The sequence below is a fragment of the Molothrus aeneus genome, chromosome 1 (assembly GCF_037042795.1).
Source record: "Molothrus aeneus isolate 106 chromosome 1, BPBGC_Maene_1.0, whole genome shotgun sequence".
Lineage (NCBI taxonomy): Eukaryota > Metazoa > Chordata > Aves > Passeriformes > Icteridae > Molothrus > Molothrus aeneus.
In genome coordinates this window covers 124219228-124237303 of record NC_089646.1, presented here as the reverse complement: position 1 = coordinate 124237303, position 18076 = coordinate 124219228, and the positions used below count along the sequence as shown (strand labels likewise).

The 18076-nt window shown below is 43.7% G+C and overlaps 1 protein-coding gene across 1 annotated transcript in view; it reads left to right on the top strand.

The window, feature by feature from the left end:
* Positions 1-1209: 1209 nt before the first annotated feature.
* The window catches only part of ZNF704 (zinc finger protein 704), an 83325-nt gene continuing 66458 nt past the window's right edge, over positions 1210-18076 (top strand). The window contains exon 1 of the mRNA XM_066564188.1: positions 1210-1397. The gene's annotated coding sequence lies outside the window, so the exon portion shown is untranslated. The remainder of the gene's footprint in view (positions 1398-18076) is intronic.

The following is an 18076-nucleotide window of genomic DNA, read 5'->3' as shown; positions in this document are numbered from 1 at the left end:
AAAAGTTCCATTTTCCCCCCATTTAGATTTTTCAGGGGGGAGAAGTGAAAAGAATTTTATTTTACTGAGGCCCAAGAAATCTGACAGCCTGTCCTGCAGGTGGAGGTTGTCACAGAATCCATGAGGTTGGAAAATCCGACATATGACTGAACACCACCGTGTCAACTAAATTATAGTATCAAATGTCATCTTCAGTCTTTCCTTAAGCACCTCCAGGGACGGCAATTCCCTCCACCACCTTCCTTGGGCACCTCAGTCCCATGTCTAAACACCCTTTCTATGGAGGAATTCCTTCTGATGTCCAACCCAAACCTCCCCTGGGGTAGCTATAAGACTTTATCCTCTCGTCCTGTCACTGCTTATCTGAGGGGAAAAGCCACCCTCTACCTGGCTACAACCTCCTTTCAGGAACTTTTAGAGAACAACAAGGACCCTCCCGAGCCTCCTTTTCTCCAGGCTAAACAACTCCAGCTCCCCCAGCCACTCCTCATAGGACTTGTGCTCCAGACCCTTCTCCAGCTGTGTTGCCCTTCCCTGGACGCGCTGCAGCCCCGCAATGTCCAGTCGGGCGGCCCTGGCCCTCCCGCCGTGCGAGCACAGCCCAGGCTGGGGCCGGCCCGGCGCGCTGCTCCGCCGGCAGGGCGCTCCCGGGCCGAGGCGGGTGGGTGGCGGGGGCCGGCCTGCCCGGCAGCCCAACCCGCCCGCGGCTCCCGGCGAAGGCAGCGCGGCCCCAGCGCCCCGCGCCTGGCGGAGCCGCGGCCGGAGGGAATCCAGTCCGGGTTTTGGCGCCGGGGACCGGCGGCGGCGAGGAAGGGCGAGCGGGAGGGGACCGCGCGCTGCGCCCGACAGCCGGGCCGGGCCGGGCCGGGCGGACAGCCGGCGGAGAAGGAGAGCGCCGGGAGCAGGTGGGCGAGCGGCGGGGCGGCCACGCCGGCTGCGGGCCCGCCTGGCCGCGGTCGCGGGCCCCCATGGCCGCGGCGCGCCCGCCGCACACACCCACCGCCGCCCCCCGGTGAGCGCCGCCGCCGCCGCCCCTAGGGCACCTCGGCGGGGCCGCTGCCCGCGGCCGGGGCTGTGCGCGGCGGGAGGCGGCCGGGCCGGGCCGGCCGGGCGGAGGCACCATGCAGGCGCGGCGCTTGGCCAAGCGCTCCAGCATGGGCAGCCGGCGGCTGAGCGCGGCGGCGCCGCAGGTGGACGCGGTCCGGCCCCCCAAGCCCGAGAGCGCCTGGAGGCCGCCCCGGCGGGAGGGCTCCGCTGCGGCGCTGGAGGAAGAGGACGAAGACGAGGACGTGGTGGTTGAGGTGGAGGAGGAAGAGGAGGAGGAGGAGGGCGGCCTGGGGAGCGCCCCCCCGGCACTGGCCGGCCACGGCAAGGGCCCCCTCCGGGGGAGCCTTAAGGTGCGTCCCGGGAGGGAGCGGGGCGGGGGCGGTCGAGGGGCCCGGTCCGGCGAGCGGGGCCGGTGAGGCGGGCCGGGCCGGGCCGGCGAGCGCCGGGGGCGGCCTGGGGCCGGCGGCGGGGCTGAGAGCGGGCTGGCACCGGGAGGCTGCGGGGGACTCCCACGCCGGGCGGGCCGGCCGGCCCTCCGCAAGTCCCAGGCGAAGCGGGCGTTGGGGGCGGCTGGCTAAAAGCGGGCGGGGGGCGTGGGGAGCCAGCGGGGTCTGAAGGAGTTTGAGCACTGGGAGTGCAGAGTTGGCTGGGTGAGGCGTGCGGCTGGCCGGGGTTGCAGAAGGATGTTCAGCCCGGCCGTGTGCGCGGAGGTGTTCGCAGAACTGTGCCTGCGGCGCGGGCGAGCTGCCGGGGCCCGACAGGGATCCTGCGAACGCGGGTGGCCGTGGCCAGGAGGCCTGGGTGGGAGACCTGTGGAAAGTTTAGGAATGCAGCCCTTTTGTGCAGAGGCCCGATTCAAATCCCATCGAAGCGTGCGCGGGCAGTGCGCTGAAATCGGTGCGGTTTGGAACAACCTGATGAACACACCCACTGGCTGAGATCCCGCAGATTTAGGCTTAATGATTTTATTATGAGGCATTTTCTGTAATTATTTTTTCCTTGGGATAACCAGGGTAGTAGGATTAAGTCTATGTATAGTAGTAGTATAGAGGATTCGTGTGATAGATGTGCACTGGTTATGGAAAATAAATGTACATGAAAGTTTAAAGGGTACCCCTTTTAATTGATTTTTATTTTTTCCAATCTAGGTAATAATTCTTATTTAATAAGAGTTCAGGATTGGATAGTTAGGAGTGCTGTATTACCACCGGGGTCTTTCCTGTATCCACAGATGAGGAGAAGAAGAAGGAAACAAATCCAAAACAAACAGTACAGAAAAGAAAATAGCAGCAGAAATGCACATTATTCCCATATTACTTCAGAGCAGTTTTGTTACAGCACTGAGAGAATCAGTGAGACTGTAGCTCTTCACTGAGTCTGTCAAATGCCATGAGTTGTGGTTATGGTGTCTGGGTCAGACCATCCATGGTACCGAGGCCTGACAGGCTGAAACAACTTTTTTGCTACAGAACCAGCATTTGACACTTGAGTGGTGGCCTTAGGATGAAGAGCACCATAATGGGCTTTTGGTCCCTTCATTCTCCCCTTACTAATGAAGGTCTTAAGTGGTAGAGGAGGCTTAGAGGAGTTTCCTGGGTGTACCTAATAGGAAAAAAGAGTGAAATTCTCAAGTGGAGCACAATGAACTGAAATATAACAGGATTACATAGGTATAATCTGCATATAACATGGGAGTGTACTGTCCTCTTTGTCAACCCTCAACATGCTTTCAAGTAGCAGGACTGTTAGAGGTTGCTGGTATTTCTGCCTCACACCTAGGAGTATGCATACATACCAAAATACTGTGTTTGCATGTATTTACTTCCTGAATAGTAAAACTACTTCAGAGGTGAGATTAGTGTAGTAATGCCTGTTAGGCTACATTTAGTGTACATAATAAACTGTCAAGTCGCCGTTGATAACCAGGTGCACATATTTACCCTCTGGAGGAATGTTTCTAACTGTCATTACCTCGGTTTCTGCTTTCTCTGTTTGTACTTTTGAGTGTTATAAACTGGGAGGGCTTAAAATTTAACATTGTAAATAAATTACCTTTGGTTTCTGTGTGTATTTCTTTAGAGATTGTGAGTGTGGGAGTTCTCAAAGCTTAATGGGAAGGTTCTTCCAAGTAATTTTAAAGCAACAGATTAAACTTCTCTGCCTTTGGCATTGTATTTGTTTTTTTTTAAAGCATTGTACATTGCTTTTAAGCCTGAAGTGACTGAATGTAAAAGTGCTTCCCAAAAGTAGCTCTGGCTATGTGGCCCTGAGTGTGTCAGAAGGTGGGTTTTCCAAGCAGGTTGTGTTTCTGTTAATGAGAGAATCAGGCATAAATTGAATACTGAGGTCCAACTGCAAGGCCCTGGGAGGGTAATAGAACTGGTGCAGTCTGGTTATGGTTTGTCAGCTGTAATTCCTTCCAAATGGAGAGGTGGCATGGAGTCAGCAGCATCTGACTCCCAGACACAGACTTCTGTATTGGGAACTGGGAACAAAATATATTGAAGGGGTGTCCACTCCTGAGAGATGGCATAAATTGTTGCATTGACCAATACCTTCATAATAAGAGACATCCTAAAGAGCTTCAGAATTTATCTGGACTTGAAAGCAAAGTGATCTGGGTTTTGCATGGTGTGCTATCTGGATAATGCAGTTAAGAAGCATCAAACGGTGTTCTGGTGTGTATTCACATGCACACTTGATGTCTGTGCCCTTGGGTGGAATAGCACTTCAAAGCTACAGGTTTTGGGGGCTTGTGACAGTCACTGCTGTGGACTCCCTGTGATACATGGATGAAAGCATCATAGGGTCAGCAGTGGAATTAATATTATTAAAAGGTGCCTGAGAATTTGGTCCACTAGTCAAAATCAGCAAAGTACTGGCACTATCAGGTCTTAGAGCCATATTCTCTGCTCCAGAAAGGAGTCCACTCTGTGGCTGTGCCTTTGGTAGTCTAGTTTTGACCCTCACTCCTAAGCAAGGGGATAGAGAGGATGAAGTACTTTATAAAGATAAATATTATTTCTCCATTTTCTGAAGTCATGGGAAGAGAGAACATATATAACAAAAAAGAGAAGACTGGTGTTCATGGGGATGATACAAAAATTGTGTCTGTATGTTGCTGTAGCTGTGTAGCAGTCCAGGAGGAGAACACTGGAGAACGTCTTTGCTGTGGTACCATGATGGAAGAGGCACGAGTATGCTGTATGTTGTTGGTGGGTCATGGCAGAATAGCCAGAGAGTCTTGGAGAGCCTGTAAAGCCTTGTTGAGAAGTGCTGTGTCTTCTTACTTAGTCAGAACTAGTTCATTAATCTCTATATGGAAACGAATTACACCAAGGTGCTGATTATGCAGACTCATTTTGCACATGAAACCCTTTTTGTGCAGCCCGTATTTGCTTTGGCTGCATTTGGATTTTCAGCCATTTAAAATGAGATGAAAAAGTATAAATAGTGTAATTGCTAGTAGTTTGTCTTGAAGCGTGGGTTATTTTGCAGTCCTGTTTAATTCATCTTTAGTATGCAGCCTAGTTCAGATAGCACAGCCACAGTAGTACCAGGCTGGGGTTGATGTAGTCTGTGGAAACTGTTGAGTTTGATGATGGGGAAAGGAGTTTTGAAGTAGGGTCCATCAGCAGTCTCCAATGATGACTTTATCATATACTTAGAAGAAAACCCCACTGCAAGTAGCAGAATTATGCTAATTTGTCTGTAAACCATCAGGGTGCTATGATTGAGAATGTGGGCTAGTAGTGAACATGGGCCTGTGATAACATGCCAGCATGTTGCAATGTTTTCTCTGCTGTTATGAATAGTACAGGGGTTGGTGCTTTCTTCTGTTCAACTCAGTGGAGTTGGCAGTTTACTTCCAGCCCAGTTTCTGTTCCCAGGCTGAGAGTATGGACACAGGACATTCCTAATCCAGCTGACTGTGGATGCTGCACCTGTTCCTCACCCATGGAACTACCTGTTCCAGATACTGGCTTGTTTGTGAGCACCTCTTCGTAGTTCAGAAGGATGAGTTTCCCACAAGTGGATTTGGTCTTGCAAATACATAGGTCCCCAAATGATGGAAAATGATGTTATGAAGAGTCTGAAAACCAAAGGCCCAGAGAGCTGTGCAGTGATGGTAGGGGAATACAAAAGCCCAAGCAGTGTAAGCGAGACTTTAACTTCATGCTTACACTTTAACATTGGGCTTAGTTTCACCCACCTTGGGAAGTGAAATTTGTGACAGGTGCAAAGTAAGGGGCATGTACAAGTCCAATCCAGAGGTTTCAGAGTGGAGATGGAACACATTGGTAGGAGTTAATGAAAAATTATACCTTTGGACACAGTTTTTGTCGTTTGTTGTGTTTTGGGTTGATTTTTTCACCCTTTTTTTTTGTTTGTTTTTTAAAGATAAAGACATCTGTGTGATATATGGGATGCAGAAGATATATGGGATGCACATCTTTAGAGCTTGTGTGGAAGAAATCAGTTGCCTTTTAGTCATGTGTTGTACAACTGTGTTGAATTCACTCTCTTCTCTTTTCCTCCTTCTTTCTAAAGCCAGTGTGAATTCATCGCTGTCATTAAATCAGACTTTCAGTTTTGCTGTTTGAATGGGCTATATACTCATTGTGCACAAAAAAGTGGGTTTTCCTGCTTGATTAGCAGGTGTTATTTAATTTAGCTTTCGTGTGTGTGTAAATGTATTTTCAGAGGCAATTTGCAAAATACAAGCTTCAAATACCAGATTTGCTTAGTGGAAGATAGACCTTGCAAGACACATTAGGAACTTGAAAAAAAATAAAATGTTCCTTTTCAGACTAATAATGATAATGTTATTTTTATAAATACTGCTAGTTATTAGAACACCAGAACTCATGTCCTGAACTTGGAGCCTGTTAGGCTAGGCTGTGTACAAACTCAGAACAAGCATGATCCTGGTCTGTCCAGTTCTACAAAGAGTAACACAAGATATGAATGGACACTGATGGACTGTGAGGAACAACTAAAGGGTGAGATGAGAGAGGCAGATAAACACCAGCAGCTTAACCATATTTTTGTAAGTAGATAAAGTTAATTAATTTTTAAATTTCAAACTTTATTTGGCTGCTTCTTGTTCTTGAGTGAAAACCTGTCTAGTGAAGTTGGTGTGGAAAATTCATGGCTAGACTTGGGATTTTTTTTCTTTTCTTCCTTTTGAAAAGTTTTAAAAGTTTATACATAATACGGATTACTGGAGGCAGAGATGGGGAAGGTGAGAAAATAAGATAGTATTTTTTGTCAACGCTCCCCTAATAAAGAATGAATGGGACTAATTTGCTGGGTTTTTTTTAATGTAATTTTGTTGTTGTTGTTTGGACACAAACCAAACAAAACCACTTTGCCTCTAAAAGGAATTGGATTAGAAAACTACATAAAAGTGAAGCCACTAACAGTTCTGGTCTTCATCTGCTATATACTTCTCGATCTAAATGAGGTCATTTGAGAGTGCTCAGTTGACAGCCTTCAGGTATTCAGTATATACCAGTGGATGGAGATGTGCTGCTCAGTCTCTGTCACAGAATGTTTGAGTTGGGAGGCGACCCTTGGAGATCACCTGGCTGAACCCCCCAGCTCCAGTGGGGTCATGTAGAGCTGATTCCCAGAACTGTGTCCAGATGGGTTTTGAATATCTTCAAGGAGGGAGACTCCACAGCCTGTTTTGACAACCTGTGCCATTGCTGGGTCACCCTCACAATGAAGAAGTGTTTCCTGATGTTCAGAGGGAACCTCCAGTACTTCAGTGTGTGACCATCACCTCTGGTCCTGGCACTGGGGACCACTGAGAAGAGCCTGGCTCTCTGTTCCCTCCATTCAGGTGTTTCTAGACATTTTTAAAATTCCCCTAAGCCCTCTCTTCTCCTGTCTGGAGAGTCCCAGCTCTCCTCACAGGAGATAATCCAGTCTCTTAATCGCAGAATCATAGACCAGTTTGGAATGGAAAGCACCTTAAAGATCATGTAGTTCCAAGCCTCTTGCCATGGGCAGGGATGTCACTCACTGACTAGACCAGGTTGCTCAGAGCTCCATCCAACCTGGCCTTGAACACTTCAGGGCTGGGGCATCCCCCACTTCTCTGGGCACCTGTTCCAGTGCTTCACCACTCTCTGAGTAAAGAATTACTTCCTAACAGCTACTCTAAACATGCCCTCTTTTCATTTTAAAACCATTCCTTTCTGTCCTGTCACTATCTGCCCATATAAAAAATCCCTCTCCTTCCTTTGTACCTTGGAAGTACTGGAAGGCTGTAATGAGGTTTCTCCAAATGGTTTCTCCTTTGCTTCGCCATGATGAAATCATTCTGGTGGCCTTTTGCTGCACATTCTTTGGTGTATCCATGTCTTTCCTGTATTTGGGATCCCAGAACTGAACCTGTCATTCCAGGTGTGGCCTCTCCAGTGCCTTAGTGGAGGGGGCAGGATCACCTTCCTCCATCTGCTGTCAGTACTTTGTCTAATGCAGCGCAGAACACGGTTCAGCTTTGGTCCACAAGGACTCACTCCTGGCTTATGTTCAACTTCGTGTCCACTGGGAGCCCAGGACCTTTTCTACAAAGTTGTTTTCCAACTGGGTGGCCTCCAGCACAAACTAGTGCCTGGGGTTGTCCCTCCCCAGGATTGTCCCTCCCCGGGTCCAGGACTTCACATTTCCCCTGGTTGGTTTTCTTGAGGTTCCTGTTGGCTCATTTCTCTAACCTGTCAAGGTTTCTCTGGGTGGCAGCATGACTGTCAGGTGTATCAGCCACTCCTCCCTGTCTTGTGATCCCTTCCCAGCTAGCCTGTAGTTCCCTAGTTCTTCCTTGGAGATGGAAGTGACTTTTTTTTTCATCTTAAAACTAAGTATTGAGAAAGTGCTTTTCATGGGCTGGTAATTAACATTTGTAGTGTGTCCTGTGACAAGTGCAGATGTACAGACCATCTGTGCCTTTGTTGATCCTGTGCTCTTCCAAGCTTTCTTCAGACCCAAGGTTACAGAGAAGTCTAAAAATCCTGTAAATCAGCTTTGAACCCTCAAGTCCTGCTCTGTTTTTCCAGCTGCTAGATTAGAAATTCCAGTGTTACAAGAGCACTGGAGAGCTCTTACTAGACTGCGGGATAATTGGTGCCTCAAAGATGAGAGTTTGGCTGCTTGGCTGCTTGGCCAGCCAGGAGCATGCTGGTCCTTGCTGGTGCTTGCTTTGTAAATACTGTGTGGATTGAGCAATGATGCTTTTTTTTTTGTTTTAATTCCCTCAGAATGAGTCCACATTGGCTTTATAATACTTTCAAGTGATTTATTGAATTGCTTATTTCTAAAAATAGTGAGGAGCTTGACTAATACTGCAGCTTAAGGCCTGCCCAAAGACTAAAGAAGGACAATAGGTCAAAAGAGAAACTCTTAAGTGTTTTTATTTATTTACAAAAATTGTACAGGAAATAGAAGGTAAATGAAAAGAATGTTCATTAGCTCCTCTGGGAATCAGCTTTAATTTCATGAACTTGTGTTCATGTTTTTCACTGTAGCATGTTGCTGAGCAGAGCTACAGGAATTTAATGTTACCACTGCTGCTGCTGAACAATCTGTGATAGGATCACTTTCACTACTCTGGCACCTTGCCAAACTTTCCAATCTCAAATGATTATTGCAGTGACATTTGTCGTATTGTATTAAAAAGTACATGTGTGGGTAGTATTTGTTGTTTGACAACAAAACTAATGAAGACAGGAAACCGAACAACTTCTGTTGCTTGGACTCTGAATAAAAATACAGATCTTTTTATTTGTGTTTTTCAAAACATACAGAATTTAATTTCCATAAAATCCTGACCCAGCTGAAGTTGATGGAAAAGTCCTGCTAGTTTAAGCAGATTTAGGATTTCAGCCCAATTAATTGAACACAAGTATAAATCTACTAGTAGACTAAAACCATTTCATAGTGGTCCTAATAATTGTAAAAGACTGTTGTGATCACCAAACACAGACTCAGAGGGAAGGTAAAATGCCTCAGTGATCAGTCGTGGATGTGTGAAATTACATAGCTCAGTGTTTTACCATCTTTCATGCATTTTTTTACATGGTGGATAAAAGATTATTTGAACTTTAGATGGGCTGTGCTGTTAAAACAAGCAGTCAAGATTGGATGGTTACTTAAATTTTATTTTGTGCTTCAGCAGATAAGGTGACTGATTCCTACATCATACTGACATAGAGAGCAAATTGTACAATCACCTTCTATAAACTGGACTTTGTAAAGCTGGCAAGATAAACATTTGAGCCAGCCTGATCTTTTATGTATGTATGCATATCCCTTTAAAATGGTATTAAAAAAACTCTCATTGGATCCAAAATGCTTTTTACCTCATATTTCTCAGCAGTTTTCTTTCTATAATGAAGTGATGAGGAATGTGAGTACCTCCAGAGGAAACCATCAGATTTTTCTACTTTAAAATACTTTAAAGAGAACACTGTAATGCAGCCCTTGCTGCCTTTAGGTCCAGGTCAGTGGTGATCCATCAGGCCATGGACAGCCATTCACATCTGGTTTACAGAGCTGTACAGAAAAAGCAGTGAAATGAATAAGGGTGACTTGGTGGTTGCTAAGGATTTACAGTGATATTTTGCTTCAATTTGTGTGACCAACACTGTTTGAGACAATTGTCCCTACTTTTTCAGAGCAGGAGAGAAGTGCTTGGTCTTGCAGGTGTTTCCTTCTCCATGCTGCTAGGTCCCTCTGCTGGAGCAGCAACATGGGTAGCATAGTGCACTTTGTGCCTGGGCACTGGATGTGCCACAAACTGGAGTTTGTGCAGTTTATGTTTCATCAGTTTCCAAAAAGGGTAAAGTATTCCTTTCCTCCAGATGCCAGTTACTCAGGCAACCTTGTGGTTGTGCCAGAATTCATTGTGTGCTTTTGTGGGTTACTGAAACAGTGGAAAACACGTGCAGCAGCGTCTGCAGACTCCGTGGTGTCCTTCAGTTATAGTGGATCAAGGAAGAGCTTGCCAAGCATCTTGATAGTGCAGAGGAAAAGATGGGATATCACAGCTAGCACAGGCATATGGAGGAAAGGGAAGGTTAGAAATGGAGCAAGCCTTCATCCTTTAGAAGACAGAAGCCATGTGGCAGTTGGACTGTGCTTTACTTTGGGCCTGAAGGTCCTTCAGGTTCTTTGTGAAGGCTTTTCTCCCATGAGATATTATTGCATCCCTGTAGTAGTTTGATAGAGGGCTGCTTTCTGGAGCAGCTGGAGAAGGTGGCCTTTCACCTTTGCATGTTTTTACTGATGTTATTCTGTTGCTTCCAGGGGTAATGAGTTGTAACTCTGTGATACTGTTTATTGTGTAGTCAGACACAAAAATAAACTCATTTTTTTGGCACCTCTCCTAATCTGAACAGAAAAACTGCTACATGATTTTGTCTCGAGCTGAACCCAGACTTGGGAGAATCTTCTACTGGAGCAGTGGTTCTTGCTTGTTCTACTCTCCTGAGGGATGGTGCTTTCTGCTTCCAGGCTCAAGATCTGTTAGAGAAGATCAGGACTTGTGCTTATTTTTTGTCTTGTAATGTCTCCTCCTGGCTTTCAGCATTAGGGATCAGCGTTGGCCCTTTCATTCACAGCACTTACTTCATTCAGAAGTTAAAACAGTTGCATACATCTGTGAACTCCCTTGGTTTTATTTCACTGAAATGCTATAATTTAAACAAACAAATAAAAAAGAGCAAAGTTCCAGGATGTAAAGGCAAATGGATTGCATTTCCATACCCTTTAAAGTGATCTAAGATCTGCAGTATCTCATCTCAGCTGGCTGCTTTTAAAGTCAGACAATAACTTTTGACCTCAGAAATCTCACACCTCTGTGTCTTAATTGCAACAGATCTTGAAAATAAAGCCAACCTGGTTTTCTTTTCACTAAAAATATCATACTGTATATCTGTCAAGAGGAGGGCTTTCAAATGCACATGTACTAATCAAGGGGTTTTTTTTCCTGAGGAGCAGTGAGGCAGCATTTCCAAAACCTTCTGCTAAGTGTAGGGAGTTCCCCACTGCCTCTACAGTTTGATTTTTGTGAGCTCTTACTTACTTGATCATGAATGAGATTATAGAAGTATGTAGTACTTCTTTGAGCTGCTGCCGTCCTTATTGATCCCAGATCACCAGCAGATGAAGAGAGAAACAGGTGGAGTGTCTTGTACATCTTCAGCAATGGTCTTGAAATAGTTAAAAGATATTTTATTTGCACATGAAATTCAGCTAGTAAAGGCCATATTGATATATCAGTAAGACAGTCCATACACACGGCTGTATTAAGCTACATAAGCTGTTGTGTACAAGTTTTTAATCTAGACAGAAAAACCAGGAGCAGAAAAGACAGCAGGTAGTTTACCACTGGGTTCTAGGACCCTTTTTGCATCTCTTACAAGTAAAATCACCATTTCATAGATACTCATAGGCATGCCATAAAAAATACCCTGACCTGAGGTTTCAGAACTTCAGTCAGTGCAGTGGGAGCACCTGGTTTGATGTTGCTCACTACTTGCAGCTTGCAAGTACATCTAGTAATGCAACAGAAATAAGAACAGAAAAGGTTTGTCTGAACTTCCCTGCTACCCCACATTAGCATGCTTGGTTTTTTTTCTCCTATTCCAGGGTTTTTTAAGCTTCCCCAGAGGTGACCAGCAAGACCCAAGTGTATCCTCCTCTTTTTTCCTGTTTTTCTTGACCAGCCCAGGGCACACATTTCCAGGCCCTCATCTGTTCTCTGTGTGGCCACAGGTTGCTCTGGTGGCATTGAGCATTGCTTACTCTGCTTTCACTGCAGGAGAGGTGAGGGAAACCTGCTGCCTGGCAGGAACCCTTCCTTCCCACTTGCAGGGCCAGGCACGTAGGTCCTTGTGAGAAAAAAAATGTGATAATTGGTTTAGTTAATTTTAAATTCACTTTCTGTGCAACCAGTAATTGGGAAGGCAATTATAACTGCCCATTTGTGGCCTGCAAGTCCTGCTGAAAGTGTGGTAGAGTACCAAGCACTCAGTGGTGAGCATGCTTGGCAAAGATTGAAGCAACAGAATTCCTAAATAAAAAATTAACCTGTTTTTTGTGACTATGACCCTCCACTTTCCTCCTGCTTAAGGCTTTCCAAGGTACCGTGTATATTTTTGGATGTTTAGAGGCAGTGTGTTTCTCAGGCACTTGTTTTATTCAGGAAAAGGAAAACAGGGCTGAAATAGCTCTGCTGAGATCCTGCCACTGATGCCAAGCCTGGGGACCAATGTCCAGTTGGAGCCCAGGTAGCTGGGTTTGCAGGGTGGTCACTGCAGGTCACACTCCTGTGTGCACAGCATAGCCAGGACACAGAACACAGTCATTTCTTTGAGACTTAAACATTGCAAGCAAATTTTGAAGATGCATACTTTCAGTAATTAGAAGTAAAATTTGGTAACAGTTACTGATTGGTGTCTGATAATATTGGAAGTTATGTCCTGTACGTTTCTGTGAGGAACTTACTATGCCTGCATATGGGATGGAAAAGAAAGCTTCCACACTTCCACATCTTCAGTCATTTGTTGATGTGGTGGAGAGAAAAAGGCACAAATATCTCTGAATTGTTTTTGTTCAGACCTGAAAATGGTGTATGGGAAGGACCGTGAATTCCCAGTGTTCCTTGCTGTCTTCCCTTGTAATCTTAGTGAGACCTTTCTGTCCAGTTTTAATAACATTTACACTTCCTGTGCCAGTTAGTGCAGTATTTCAGATGTCTGAAGTTGGTGGTGGTTTTATTTGGGGTACAACAGGTACCTGGCTGGGTACTGGATTTCAAATGTGGGAGTGAAAGTTTCTGTCATTCATCTGGATAGATTCTCTATAACTCAGAAACACCTTAAACTGGTGCTGGGATATGTGGGTTTTGCAGATGAGTTATGTTTAGCCAGGTTAAGTGCTGACATACACGTGAGGATAGGGGAGAGTAGAAACTTCTTGCTGACTCCAGTTCTTGCTGCATAACACTGTATTGTGAATCCAGGCAACTTAACATGCTTAGAATTATGTTTTAATACATAGAAAATATATTCTATGGATGGTTTTCTGTGTTTGGTCAAATGAAGATAGGGATTTTGTCCTAGCCTGATTGAAGATGAATAGTACATTACTGTATATTAATGTGTACTATATATTGTAAAGAACACTTACAGTGACCTTAAAATGCATTGTGTTCTATATTGTTAGAGACCAACAATTTATAAATGCTTAGAGTGATTAGATCTACATGATTTATGTGTAATGAGCAACTGCTGGTGAAGCGAGTAATTAAATGCAAAGTGTACTCGAAAATGTAATAATACATTGAAATTCAGGGCAGATTATTTCCAAGCATCATTACGGAATCTGTCTTATCTCTTTGTGTTCCAGTATGAATAGAGATTTCTGGCAAAATGGAAATTTGATGCATTCTTTCCTTCCACTGAGGACACTGTTTTTGAATGTCAAAAATTAGAGCTTTTTAATGTAAAAACCCCCCTCTGTTACAGGACCCTGAACTGGAAATAGTGTATGAAGCAATATGAGTGAACCAAAATCTTTGTCTTTCTAGGGATTTAATTTAAATATTTTTTACTTGCATTTAATTTTGGTAGCGAGTTTGGTGTTTCTCATTTTTGCTTGTTTTGTTTTGTTGTGAACTTTATTCCTGATTTCTTTCTTGTTGAGAAAAGTGGCTTATCCCTGTCCCTAGAGCATTGCCTGGCTGTTCAGGCTGGCCTGAAAAGGGCCTGGCAGTTATTGAGCTCTTGTTTTGGCTGAACATTTTAAATGTATGTCATGTTACATATACACATCTCATTCTCGTTTCCCATTAACATGCTAGGCTGAAATATATTGATTCCTTCTTTCACTTCCCCATTGAGCTGCCTATTTGTTCTGTAATGGATCAAAAATGTTGCTAAAGCCTTGTTTAATTAAAAAAAAAACCCTGGAACTTTTGTTTTCTTATCAGCTGGGAGTTTTATTGGCAGTCCCAAACACTTAGGATGATTACATCTATTTCAGAAAATGGAAAGAGGTGGTCACAAAGCCAGAATCAAAAAACTGTTGATGAAAAGCAGCAGAGTTATACAGCAGGTTGGCTGGTGCTAAGCCATCTCATAGCTAATCTGTCTAATCTGGTGTTTTTTTAATTGGTGTTTAATCTAAAGAGTTTTTTGATGGAATTAGATCAGCTGATTACATCATAAATCCGATGGAAATCAAAAATCCACATTCAAAACTGTGTCTTCTTTGTCAGCTATGTAGTGTTAGTATTGTGCATAGGCCTAGGACTCACTGTTAAAATTATTTATCTATTGACAATGCAAATAGCCAGAATTGGATCAGTGAGTTGGGTGATTGCTGGTGGGGTGGGGTTTTTTGATATGTTTTTATTAATTAGCATGTTACACCCCCACACACATACCACCACCCCTCCCACCCTGCCTCCCCCGCTCTGGAAAACAGCCTAGTGTGGCTTGTGAGGGATCTTGTTCTTTTTGGAATGAAGTGATACTGGCCTTGAATCCAGTTAGAGTGGTGGTAGGTGAGGCAAAGGAAATACAGCTTTATGGGTTGAGGGAGAAAAAGAAGTTTGTACAAAAATGGACAGATGACAACGGCTCAGGATTATTAAGAAATGGTGGGATTACTCTGAGCTAGATTCCCAAAATGTATTTCTGCTAGTGTATTTGTTTATAGGGAACTTTGGATGCAGTCAGCTTTTCTACAGATACTTGCCTTGTAAAATAGTTTTATTGTATTTTAGAGGTACTTCTTTGCTTTTATTGTAAAATTAGCTTTGTTATCTGTATCAAAAAAACATCATGGCACAAAATAGGCCACAGTTGGAACATTATTTACTTTACACAGTCCTCTAGGATTCAAAGTGTGTGTGGAAGGGACATGCTCAGCTTTCTCATATGTCTTAGTCCTTCCAGATCCCAGCAGACATTATGAGGAGAAACAGAAGTTAGCCAGTGTCCCCCCAGAAGGTTAAGGGGACCTGCTGGGCTCTCACTGTTGTGCTGCCTGGCAGGGAGCTGCAAGCCTCTCTCTGCCAGGTTGTGGTTGCAGGCCTGTTCTTGGCAGGCAGATGCAGTGATAGGATCTTCTTCATCTGGTGTAAATCAGCGTAGCTTCATGGAAGGTGCTTCATCGAGTCACAGGGGTGGGAGGCAGTGCTCTCTTGGGCTGGGCAGCTGCCATGTGCAAATCAGCCCTTGAGATGTTTATAAAACTGTCTGCAAATTAGGCATGGTATGTGGTGTGGCAATTCTTTCAATGGTTTGTTGTATTTCCATCTGTCTGTGTAGTCTGTTACAAAACCTGTTAAAAATTATGTTTCTATTCCTGCTCTGCCCACCTGAATCCACAGGTTCTGCACCAAAAAATTAGGAAATTTGAAAGAATATGGGTAGGAGTCAGTTTTCACATTTGAAGATATATTTCCATACAGTTGGGTCACAATGCTAATATTCTTGGGAATTCAATACCTTCCATTGTATAGGAAACACAGACATCTTAATGTCTGTTAAATGCTAGTGAGCTATTTGTAAATAAATAACCCAAGTTTTGGAGCAGCAGTGTACCATAAGCAAGGGAAGATGATAAAGTCCAGTCAGGTTATACTCAAGGAGTGACATAATAATCTGTCAAATCTGAGTTTCTGTGTTTCCATATAAATGTGATAGGTCTACTTATTCTAGTGTTTGCTGATCCTTTAAATAGGCAATTCAGTGCCTGAGTTGTCTTTTTGATCAATAATTTTTTGCTGTTCAAGGTAAAATGCAAGCTGAAATTTAACTGAAATTGGAGGAGACTGAGGTTCGACTGCAATGTCAGCGTCTTATAAGGATGTGCTCTTGGGTAGGGCAAAAATTGCACATAAGTTAAGGCCTAAACTACTGAAAAATTGCAGCCTGCTCATCATTTGTAAGGAATAGTGAAACATTTCTTTAAATCCCTCAGTTTGTGTCCGTGTTAAGCATGCTCATTTTGGACAGGACTTACATTGCAACACATGGCCTTGATGTGGAGTTCAGGACCAGCAATTTGGTTATGACAAAATACCACCACATAAAACGTTCTATAGTCAGGTTAAGATAGGTTTTTCAATGAAAAACTATTAATATACTGCTGAAAATAGTAACTGTGCTAATAATTTAGCTGTCACATGGATTATTAAACTTTGTCGTTTAATAATGAATCAAGCTTTAAAGTAAAACTCTTAACTTAAAAGTAAAACCCTCAATCTAAATATATATGATTGTCTTGACAACTTCGAAACAGAAATTGAAAGGCTTTCTTAATAAAGTTTTTACTTAGAAACCAAAGCACGAAATGGTTTTCAGTTTTTGCAGGATGATTTCTGAAGGAGTAATGCCACATCATACCTCAGCTCTGCCCCTGCCCCATGCTTGAACTCCAGTGGGGAAGGCTTGGGTAATATGGTTGTTTTCCAAGGAGCACGGTAACAAAAGTCTCCCTTGCCCAGTAGTGATGGTGGGGGGGGAATTGACAAAGGCAGGTGGAGGTAACTGCAGAGAGAAACAAAACTAGTTTTGTTAATTTACAGGGGGTTTATAGCTCCTGTTTCTGTGACTGAACTTCCAAGTGATGTGGTTGCCTGAGGCCAGGTTGTAAAGAACTCTGTTGAAAGTAAGCTGAAGGTTGCTAATGGCTTAAGGGTGAAAATAGACAGTGAATTGCATAGAAAAACAGCCTATTATCAAGTGGCTTGTATGAATGATAATTCATCAAGTGCATGAAAAGGACAGAAATTTTACCAGTAGTTGATACTGGAGGCAATAAGATGGCAAATTTGGAGGACAAGAAAAGCTGAACCATTTGGGAATAATGTAATCATGGAATTTGAGAACAGCAGAGGATGGAGAAATGTGAAGTATTGGAAGTTAGCTGAAATAAAATAGTGTCAAAGTCTTACGTTCTCGCTGTCTGTGAGACAGGCCTAGATGGGTTTGACTAGATCTTCCACAGAATTTTTGCTGAAACATTCTGGACTTGAGGGGTCATCCCAAGACTCAAGTGGGTAAAAGAATATTAAGGATCTATGAAAAAAAAAATCAAGTTATTGATAAAATATGACAGAACAGTTAACTATCTGGAAAGATATATTGGAAATTATCTGTGTTATCTCTGAACTATGAGTGCTGGTGAAGCAGAGTTTGAAGTCAGAGGCATCCTGGTCATTAATCAGTGTTTGCCAGGAAGTGAGGAGCCTGATCATTCAGGTGACTGTGGTCCTCAGCACTCCTCACATCAATGGCTGCTTGTGTAGGTGGTTGGATTTCCAGCAAAAGACACCATACACTTCCAGACAGGGCAGGTGTCTCAAGGGGAAATGGCTTCCAGAGACATGGATGAAATAAAATAGAAAAACTGCATGTGGAGTAGGAGAAAGCTACTGGAGAAAGCCCACTCAGGAAAACTCTTGGCTTTCTTTCATGATCACCTACTTCTACAGCAGAAAAGATTCTTTACATGCAGTTGCTCTCAAGGAAAAGTTTAGAAAGAATTTAGTATTTCCAAGCATCTGTTGAAAACTGAACGTGAGGGAGAGAATCAGTCTAAGCGTTGGATTTGGTCTTCTGCTTTTTCTGGCCATTGGCTGAAGAACCTGAGCTGCTTCTGCAACCTGAGCATTTGCTCTGTGATTTTTGTCTTTCCTCACTTCCATATGCATGCATGGGACTGACTGTTAATTGTGGCATATTGACGTATGAAATGTGTTTGAACTGGATGTGGATAAATTTGATATATAAGAATAGATTATCTGGTATCACAGTATTCTGCTATTTTTGGTTTTGGCTTTATATTACAGCTGTAGTCTGAGCCTGCAACCTTCTGTTGTCACTACTTAGGTCTGTAAAGAAAACTCAGCAATATATGGTACATTATATTTGCTGAAACTGAATAAAATCCTAAAATTTCATAAATAGAAGACAACAATACCTTTTTTCTTTGGTACAGTCATGCA